The following is a 10801-nucleotide window of genomic DNA, read 5'->3' as shown; positions in this document are numbered from 1 at the left end:
TTATTTAATTTGCAGAGTTTAGTTGTCGCTTTGTACTATGGCTAGTAGCACATCCCCAGATTCAGCTTACCCACTAGAGGACTCCCCCAACACTAACACCGGTAATTAGTTAATAATTCATGATTATCTAATTAAGTTAATTATTTCCATTTCATCCTTGTATAACATCATCAGTTTTTGCATTATCAGGTGGGTCTGCTACTTCACGACCACACTCAGATAACACTAGAGGTCCTACTCTACCTATATCCGATCATTTGGAAGATGGGCAGAGAATTGAACTTTGGCTTAATATCTATAACCATCTTGATTTTCCTGAAGAAGGTGTCAGCAGGCTATCTAGTGAAGCTGATCGCCTTGCGGACCGTGAGATCCCATGCTTCTATAAGGATTGGCCAACTATGATGAAACTTAGTAAAGGAACTCACTATAACAGAATCATTAAAAGCTTGAATGACACTTTTGTATTTGTTAATGGTGACGAAGACAAGGGGGTAGACTGTAAGTATGTTCGAGATAAAGTCATGGCCGCATGGAGGAGCCACAAGGGTGAACTGAAAAAGAAATATGTTCTTTGGTAAGGATCCGAAATTGTGAAAATGAAGGCACTGCACGGAATCCCTTTGGAGGATTGGAAAGCTTTTGTGAATCATTGTCATTCAGATGAATTTAAGGTAATCGTCTTAGACATTCTAACGATATACTACTATAATGATATGCACTTGTCCTTACTAGCTTATAAGGTACAAAGCAAACTGTAACTTAATTTGTGTATGTTATGTAGGCATTAAGTGCGAGAAATATTAAGAACCGTGCAATGCAAATTGAACCAAACTGTGGGGGGAGGACACCAGCACAAGTTTATCACCGTAAAATTGCAAAGGAACAAGGTGTGTCGGTGGAAGAAGTTGATCGGGGTGATATGTACGTAGAAATTCACACACTTAAAAAAACTGGTACACCCCAACGACAGAGTTTGGCAGTAAGTCTTTATTTTATATGTTTTTTTCTTGGATGCTTAGTCAATGCATTATATATATATATATATACTATTTAAAAGTGTATGCTTAGTCAGTGATACATCTGTGTTTATCTATATGATTTTAAATTTTTTTTATGTTTTCCATTGAATAGGATAAGATTTCTCAACGTTCCCCTTTGAACTCTAACACGACCTCCAACTCCGACTTTGAAGCATGCGGCAATGATGTTATGACAGAGGTATGAATTTATACTTTTCTCAATTTTATTTTTACTCCTCGAATTAAAATCTCCAAGTACACAGGTTGTTGGTAAAGACTCAAGAGGGTGCATGCGGGTCATGGGTTCTGGTGTCTCTAAGTCTTCATTTAAGCATTCGGCTCCTTATAGGAAGAGATATCAAAAACAAATTAAGGTCACTGAGGAGTTAAAAAATTAGTTTGAAAAGAAAATTGAAGAGATGAAGGACTCATTTGATGGAAAAGTAAATCAGATTAATGAAATGGTGCAGAATCTTGTCCGCCAGATGCCACCCACATGTAATTCCCCTATTGGACCCTCTTCTTCTAGATCACATGATATATTCTCTCAGGTACGAATACGTATGACTTTATTTTATTCTCATAGTAATAGTAAAATTTAATGGTTTGTGTATTTGAAATTTTAACTAATGTTATTTTATTTTATTTTTTATCTATTTTTGAAGGGACCCGATTACATGAATGCTGAAGTCAATGTGAGAGCCTTTTGGCCCTTGGGAAAGGTTGCATCTGGGAGGGTGAAACAAGTTGATCCAACATTTAAGATTGGAGATAGAACTTTGGGGGATGGAAAATTCTTGGTTTACATTGAGGCAATTCTTGTAGGTTCTTGCTAATTGCCCCGAGCCCTATAATCACTTTCGTACCCTTGGTCAAGTTGGGCGGGGACATGTTATTGGCCCTAGCAATTTCTGCAGTTTCTCCCCTCGTTGTTAAAGGCCATTTCCCCTTTTTAGTAGACACATAGTGTAATTTTCATCTTGGACTTGGAAGTATTTTATTTTGTATTAGTCAAGTCGGGGATTTTGGACATGTTACTTTGCTTTACGGATACATTGTTTTGTTATGGATACTTCCGATGTGTTATTTTGTTTTATGGATATTTTGGTTGTGTTATATGTTGGATGAGCTTGTTTTATAGATATTTTGGTTGTGCTATATGTGGTACTTGCAATTGTGTGGTTGTTTGTTTACTTTTTCAGGTGGCGGGATTCGTTGTACTAATCTAACCCCTTTTAGCTCCGCCAACGCAAGCTAGATATTTGTGTTGCTGGTCCCAAGCCCAGATAAAGGAGGAGGGAAAAGGTAGAACTGATTGGTTTTTCCAGGTTATGAAGTGAAAGCAACCTATCCTGTCCCTTGAAGCACAAGAATATGCAGATTTAGTTCCCGAGTTGAATAAAATAGTGTCTACAATTCAAGTGTTTGGTAAGTATTGTGTATAGCCATGTTACTTTGATAATTATCCATTTTTTTTCTTCTAACGAACACTGAATCTCTTGATAGTTTCTTGAAGGTGAGAATTTTTCGTAGCCTGAGAGGTTTGAGTTTTCTGGAGGTTCTTCTTGGAATCCATAAAATTCCAACCAACCGTGATGTGGAGATGGGAATTTTTTCAGAGGCGATCATCGTAAAGTACATCTACATTGATAGTGCATTAGTGCCTGCTTACGTCATTGACAATAATTTTTTCTCATATGTATAGAATGATACTCCAGAACGTGTAAAACCTTTAATTTCAAAGCTGATCCTGCAAAGCAAGAAAGGTTTGAGCAGTTTCTTAAGGAGAAGTACCAAGGAGGATTTAAATTTCAAAGTTTCTTCCCGGCGTGATCCATCGCCTCTTTCTAGAGAGAACTGTAGTTTACATAAAACTTGTCTGTTTTTTCCTTATTCTTCTTGGCCTGTAGGAGGTTATTGCTTACTAATTTGAAGTTGTTGGAGCGAAATGTCTTTCATTTCACATAGGGCCACTAGATCCACTAATCCACTATGTAGTAGGTCTTTGTATAGGGTTATATTAATAATAAAAGGTGATGACTTGGCCCAAATTTTTGGGTTTGGTTTGAGCTAGTATATATACTATTTTGTATATATAGCGTGTGTAGTAGCCATATTCAGGGATGTATCACATAGGTACTGGGCCAAGAGATAAGGCCCAGACCTAGTATGTGTTGAGCCAAGAGAAAGGCCCAAGACAAGACTAGGCCCCATGAGGTAAACCTAAGAGATGGATATAAAAAGGAAGAGAGAGGAGAGTAGAAGGGGGGAAGGGGGGGGAGGGGGGGGCTAAGAGAGAGGCATAGAGAGGTGAGGAGAGAGGTGAACTACGGCGGCTTGATCCCGAAATGGGTAATGCGAGGGCAACCAAATTGGTGCGGTGATCCAAAATCTAGAGTGAATTTGAGTAAAAAGGAGATTCACGAGATTCGCGGTATTGTGGTTGTAACAAATGGCGCCGTCTGTGGGGATCGAAAAGAGCTGAATGTTGGATCTAGCTATCTTTCCACGGCCCGAGTCCATCACTTCATTGTCAAAAGACCACCTGTTTCTCTGAGAAGATGCCACAAGCTCAGAGAAAGTGTGCATCGACCATTCATCAGAAATTCCACACTGGGAGCCCAATGTCATGTCATTGCTGCAGTTGAAAGTACAAACAATCGTCTTCCTTCCTCGCACCGAAGTTGTTGTTTGGTGACTTTAATCCTAGGATTCTACTATCAGAGGTCCATCTAAAGAGCTGGGGGCCTGGTGAACGCCGAGCCCACCTTGACGGTGTTGAAGGGTCTACATTTCTATGCATCGACATATTAGAAGTTGAAGGTACTGAAAATGGAAATTTTGGTACCGATGGTTCTGCTGCTACTGCTGAGGGCCCTGCAATTAGGGACAACTCTATTGAATCCTTCACCTCAGTAGAGAAATTGCTGTCCATGAATAGATCTGGTACAAGGAGATGTAAAACTGTCAGATGCAACATTCTTTTAATCGGTGTTAGATGCAACATATGATATGGTCCAAGTTTACAGGGGCAGAACAAGAATTTAAGTATAGGATGAAGAAGTAGAGGATGTGCTGTGGAGGTTGTTGGAAGCCGAAAATGCTGCTGAAATTCTTATGGGAATCTCAGAAGAAAAGAGGAGGAGGGTGGTACTTCAGCTAGGATGAGGGGGTTTACATTTTGTTGTTGGTGGGGGTGAATTGGTCAGATCTGGTGGACCAGTGGTGAGTGGAGAGATGGGTGGAGAAGATGGGGAAATGGGTCGGTTTGGACCCATTTCCAATCTTGGCGAAATGGGCTTATTTGGAGGTTGTTGGGCCTTAATAGAGAACCCGCTAAACGGGCATCCAGATCCGACATTTGCATCGCGATATTCGAAGTGGAGGGAAAATGGAGCAAGTTGAGGTTAGCCTCGAGGACAAAAATGTCATGGTGCTTGGTTCCCGGCTACCATAAAAAAAGACCGGTGATAGTTCTATATTGGTTGAATACAAGTTGCGACGGGGTGATAAAGACGAAGCCGATGAAAAATCTATGGACTCCCAAAGACATCCGACCTTGTCCACCTCCGGTTGGCCCGCACGGCAAAACTTTTGATCTTCCGGAAAAAGTGGACGCTTTACGATGGTGGTTTGGGTGGAGTGGAGTTGTTACTAAGGTTCTTGCTAATGACAAGTACAATGTCTTTTTCAAGCATCGAATCCAGCGAGAGAATTCAAACAATCGACCTAAGACTTCATATGGATTTGGATCGATGGCAAATGGGTTTGTGATTCGTGGAAAATGTGGGCATAACACGAAATGAAGGCAATCATCAAATCCAGTGATTCTAAAAAGCTAGCTTCGGTTCTTCACACCGGTGTAGCCGGTCAACCGATTCAGTGAAGACATGGAGAATTTCGGGAGCACATGCTTGCTAATGTGATGACTTGCCTTCCGAGGCTTTCTTGTCGAGCCGAGGGAAAATATAAAAAGCGTCAGTTCTCGAAATTGTTTCTCAAGTTTCAACACCTTTCAAGAAGGTAAGGGACAAAGAAGCAACAAAGGTTATCATGCCCATAAAAGCATGTGTTTGCAAAGAGGAACATCCGCGGGGAAGTAAAACCTGGTTTAGAATCTCGCGGTTTCCTTTCCTCGCCCATGAAAGGCAAAAGAAGTACGTTGCAATGTAGAACAACCAGAAATTCAATTCCAAGTGAACTCTTTTCTAGCTCCTCATCTAAAAGGTACAATCAAGATAATCAAACAGAGAATGTATCTACAAGGAAACTAGGACAAACAAAAGGATCGGGTAACAAACGTAAAGAGGAAGTACAAAATCTCCGAAGTTCATTTGAAGATATTAGAACCGGAAGGTCCTGCGGCATGAACCTATCAAAGAATGGGAAGATAGATTTTCAGACAAGGTGTTCACCAACGCCGAAGTTATACTATAGAAAAGCATCCGCCACTTTTCGCGGTCCCTTAAGAACTCGGTTCTTCCATAGCGAACCAAAATGGAGGAGAATTGGACAAGAAAAGTCCGGTCTTGAAAAGAAAAAGGTGGCAACCACAAGTTTCAAGCAAAAATCATTAATTTCAGGTCCCAAGATGAAGCTCTTAACAAAGAAATGACAATTGTCCCAAAGAGAATGTATGCAATTCTTTGGATCCCGCTACTGAGAAGCATGAGCATCGCTCACCCGGCTAGAAAGTGACTTGCACAAATGTGCGAAGAAAGGTGAAAGTCGTGGAAGGGATCTTGCCGAAAAGTATCCAAGAGAGAAATTCGTTGTGGGGAGGATGTGAAGCGAAGATAATAAAACCTCCCTCTTTGTTTAGAAAATGATGATGCTCTTTTCAATTGTGTTACACAACCTATCCAGAGGAGCCAGGTGACAAGGAGTTAGGAATGGAATATATCGTAGAGATTGTTTCTTGTAGTAATAATAATGAGGGAGAAATGCTTAGCTGTTACGATGCAAGGGATAGTTCTCATACTGGAACTGAAGTTAGGGGATCGGAGCCTTGTAACAATGATGGTGTCTCTGAGAGCTTTCGACAGAAGGAGAATCTTCAGTTTGTATAATGTGGGAAAGAGTTCGTATCAACTACGAGGACAGGGAATATTTTTGATTTGAATGATACTGTGGAGAACAATGAGGATGGGAATGTGGTGAAATTTACGGATGTGGCAATGGGGGATAATTATCTAAGCTTATTGGATTCAAAAGATGGTGATGAAGATAATGAGGTGGTTGAGGCTTTTGTGACAAATGAGAATACTGAGGTTTCGTTGAATGGACGCCGCTGAAGTCATTCTACTACTGGGGAGTTGGAAAGATGTCATGTAGTTCTTCTTAATAATGGTGATACGGAAGTTATGGAATCAGACCACAGGAACAATGATGCAAAGTCCGAGAATATTCAGAGTAAGGAGGTGATAATGAGGTTACTTCGCGTGTATAATGGGTGAAGAATTATTGTAAGCAAAATAAGTTGAGTGAGGTGGGTTGTCATTTGCGCAGGTTGCAGAGTAAAGGCGATGTGATAAATGATCATATGGTGGGTATTCTTGTTGATGCACACAGTAAGAAGAATGAGTTTGAGGAGGCACGTCGATTGATAGAAGACTTTTGGAGCTTAAGGAAGTTTCCACTTGGGCATAATGTGATGGTATCCGGATTCGGGATCTTGTTCAAGCTAGGAAACTTGAGGGAGCAATGGATTTATGGCAAAGTAAGAAGTTAATGGAGAGGTATGTTTCCGAGGTATTCCGATATAATATTTTGGTTTGCCGACTTTTGAGAGGAAACATGCTAATTGTAGTGAGGATGTTGAGTTTACTCTTACGTGTGAAAGAGATAGAGAGGAGCTGCCTCTATGCCAGAGAGCGGAGGGGTTCGAGAAGACCCTTCGCGAATATTCTGTGGGACTATCTGAATGGGGGCGGGGGGGATGAGCCTTCCGCGGACCCTCGTGTCCGAATCAAACATGGGGCAGGCAGAGCTGTCACGGTCCGGCGTGTCCGAAGCCTCGAGCGAGATAGGATATGCGGACATGAGATCCGAGTCAAGCCTGGGGGCAATGAGAGCCCCAACCGGCGAGAGCCCGCGGAGTGGGATGAGCCCTCTGCGGATCAGAGATGCTAGAGATACATGGGGCAATGAGAGAGCCCCAACCGACGACAACCCAGTAGAGCCCGCAGAGTGGGATGAGCCCTCCGCGGACTAGAGATGCTAGAGATACATGAGGCAATGAGAGGGCCCCAACCGGCAACAACCCGGTCGAGCCCGCGGAGTGGGATGAGCCCTCCGCAGATCAGAGATGCTAGAGATACATGGGGCAATGAGAGAGCCCCAACCGGCGAGAGCCCGAGCGAGCCCGCGGAGTGGGATGAGTCCTCCGCATATCAGAGATGCTAGAGATACATGGGGCAATGAGAGAGCCCCAACCGGCGACAACCCGGTCAAGCCCGTGGAGTGGGATGAGCCCTCCGCGGACCAAAGATGCTAGAGATACATGAGGCAATGAGAGAGCCCCAACAGGCGAGAGCTCGAGCGAGCCCGCGGAGTGGGATGAGCCCTTCGCGGGACAGAAAGGCAAGAGACAGGCAGGTCAAAGAGAGTAGCCCCAGAGCCTGGTTGAGTCGCAGGTCGGAGATGCAAGAGATATGCAGACATGAGATCTGAACAACGGGGGGGATGAGCCCTCCGCAGACATGAGATCCGAGTCGAACTTGGGGGCAAGCAGGGTTACCCATCATCAGACTCCACTCCAGAGCAGAGATAGCGGGGGGATGAGCCCTCTGCGGACATGAGATCCGAGTCAAACCTGGGAGCAAGTGGAGTTGCCCCTCATCCGACTCTCCACTCCAGAGCAGAGACAACGGGGGGGATGAGCCCTCCGCGGACATGATAGAGATTTCTATGAAGGAGAGCTTATGGCTGGGCGGAGACCCTCCGCGGACATTGTAGTGAGTTATGAGAAGGAGAAATACAGGGGACGAGACACTCCGCGGACATAGCGGTGAGTTCTCTGAAGGAGAGATGGTGGCTGAGGTGATACACTCCGCAGACAAGGCAGTGAGTTCCGAGAAGGAGAGCAGGTGGCTGGGGGAGGTGTACCGCTGATATGGTAGTGAGTTCTATGTGAGAGGGGTTGGCTGGGTTGAGACACATTGTGGGCATGGTATTGAGTTGAAGAGAGAGAGCGAAGGGGATGAGACAGTGGAGTTCTACGAAAGGGAAATGAAAGGGTGAGACACTCTGCAGATATAGTAGTGAGTTATGTGAAAGAGAGCTTATGACAGGGCTGAGACACTCCGCGGACATAGTGGTGAGTTCTCTGAAGGAGAGATGGCGGCTGAGGTGATACACTCCGCAGACAGGGCAGTGAGTTCTCTGAAGGAGAGATGGTGGCTAGGGTGATACACTCCGCAGACAGGGCAGTGAGTTCCGAGAAAGAGAGCAGGTGGCTGGGGGAGGCATACCGCTGATATGGTAGGGAGTTCTATGTGAGAGGTGATGGTTGGGTTGAGACACATCGTGGGCATTGTATTGAGTTGAAGAGAGAGAGTGAAGGGGATGAGATAGTTGAGTCCTACGAAAGGGAAATGAAAGGGTGAGACACTCTGCGGATATAGAAGTGAGTTATGTGAAGGAGAGATTATGACAGGGCTGAGACACTTCGCGGACATAGTGGCAAGTTTTCGGAAAGAAAGAGGTTGGCTGAGATGAGACACTCCGTGGACATAGTAGTGAGTTCTATGAAGGAGAGCTTATGACTGGGTTGAGACACATTGTGGGCATTGTATCGAGTTGAAGGGAGAGAGCGAAAGGGATGAGATCCTTTGGGGATACGTTAATGGGGTATATGAACAAGAACTGATGGATTGAGTACTTCACAGACATACGGTCCAGTAGCAGAGTACATGGATACGAAATGTCCTAAGGAGGAGAAGACTACGTACAGTCACAAGATACTGTGGATATCTAGAGTTCAAAGAGAGAGACAAGAAAGTTTGAGGACTTCTCAGGTCCACCGTCATCATCGCCACCGAACCCGAGAGGGGGCAAATGTAGTAGCCATATTCAGGGATGTATCACATAGGTACTGGGCCAAGAGATAAGGCCCAGACCTAGTATGTGTTGAGCCAAGAGAAAGGCCCAAGACAAGACTAGGCCCCATGAGGTAAACCTAAGAGAGGGATATAAAAAGGAAGAGAGAGGAGAGTAGAAGGGGGGAAGGGGGGGGAGGGGGGGGCTAAGAGAGAGGCATAGAGAGGTGAGGAGAGAGGTGAACTACGGTGGCTTGATCCCGAAATGGGTACGTAGGCAACCAAATTGGTGCAGCTGATCCAAAATCTAGAGTGAATTTGAGTAAAAAGGAGATTCACGAGATTCGCGGTATTGTGGTTGTAACAGCGTGTCAGGGCAGTATCTTGGTATAACTAACATATACTATTTTGGATATCAATTTATGGTGTACAAGCTCTGTTTTTAAGGATCTCATTGTCATCATGTGATGTACCTGTTATTTACAATTTCTTATATACTCTTGTTTTTGCTCTTTAATCACCAGATTACTTATTTTGTTCATAAAATCATCCGCATGTCTTTTTCTTCTTGTGATTTATGCAGATGAGAATTTATCTTGTGCTATTGATATCCAATCAGGAAAGGGAACCAGTAACTCTTTTATCCCGAAGAGATTGCTGATTGACAATAATGAGTATGTTTCGTTTTATTCTAGTATTTATGTTTTTGAGTGGATAGGAACATCTCAAATTAGGATGGAAGATTAAATTTCTTATAATTTTCTCGAAGGTATTTTTATGCTTTGCAGTTTCTTTGAATAAAAACAATAATAGGAGCTTCCTTTGAAATGAATATATTTTATGTAGAGGTCCTTAAGCTAATGTACAGATGTTAGAGGGATGTCAAAAAACATCAAACTTTGATCTCTGTTTCTGTTTCTGTTTCTGTTTCTGTTTCTGTGTGTGTGTTTGTGTGTGTGTGTGTGTGTGTTTTAATTAATTTGTTTATTTATTTATATCCCATTTTTATTTTTATTTTATTTTATTGTGCACAGATACATCCGACTTGGCAATGGTAACCAGCTTGTTAAGGATCCAAAGAAACTTGTCCGCCTCTTGGCAAGTGAGAAAATTCGCTGGAGTTTGCACACTGAAAAAGGGAGAAATCCTCTTGGCAAGGGATCCAAAGTTTCTTAAAGGCTTATGTTCCAATCCTAGCTGCAAATTGACTCATAAGGTGGGTTACATATTGTCACACCAAAGGGATTTCTTATAAATTATGTAAGTTATCAATTGATTTTGTTTAAGTTGCTCCGAAAATTTGTTTTGATTTATAATGCAGGTCATTCCAGAAAGAATGTCGGACTGCTCATATTTCTTACAAGGTGAATTGTTGTTCTCTGTTATATTGGTTGAACATGATCTTAAGTACACTAAAGTTCTGACACTCCTTTAATAGGATTATGCACGAACAAGAGTTGTCCATATAGGCATGTGAATGTAAACCCAAATGCTCCTGTTTGTGAAGGTTTTCTCAGAGGCTATTGTGCTAGTGGTAATGAGGTATCGCTCTGTTTGTGCACTTTATTGTTGTTTGGTGGATTTGAAAACTTAAAATTGCTCTCGATTTATTTTACTACTGAGACTATAGGCTCTATGTTTTGTTGTTCACGTCACTGTTTATTATTATTTAGTTAACCTTTGGTTTTTACTACACCATGCTTTTGTATCTGTTGTGTCCAATTTGTTAAACATTTTAGT

At 42.8% G+C, this 10801-nt stretch overlaps 1 long non-coding RNA gene across 1 annotated transcript; it reads left to right on the top strand.

The window, feature by feature from the left end:
- Window positions 1-10224: 10224 nt before the first annotated feature.
- Window positions 10225-10683, top strand: LOC147489499 (uncharacterized). Its single transcript, XR_015202528.1, has 3 exons — window positions 10225-10277; window positions 10383-10425; window positions 10500-10683. It is a non-coding gene; the product is annotated as an uncharacterized LOC147489499 (long non-coding RNA).
- Window positions 10684-10801: the final 118 nt, after the last annotated feature.

The sequence above is a fragment of the Coptis chinensis genome, chromosome 7, assembly GCF_015680905.1.
Source record: "Coptis chinensis isolate HL-2020 chromosome 7, ASM1568090v1, whole genome shotgun sequence".
NCBI lineage: Eukaryota > Viridiplantae > Streptophyta > Magnoliopsida > Ranunculales > Ranunculaceae > Coptis > Coptis chinensis.
Note: the sequence above shows the minus strand (reverse complement) of the source record. Positions and strands in the feature narration are given on the sequence as shown.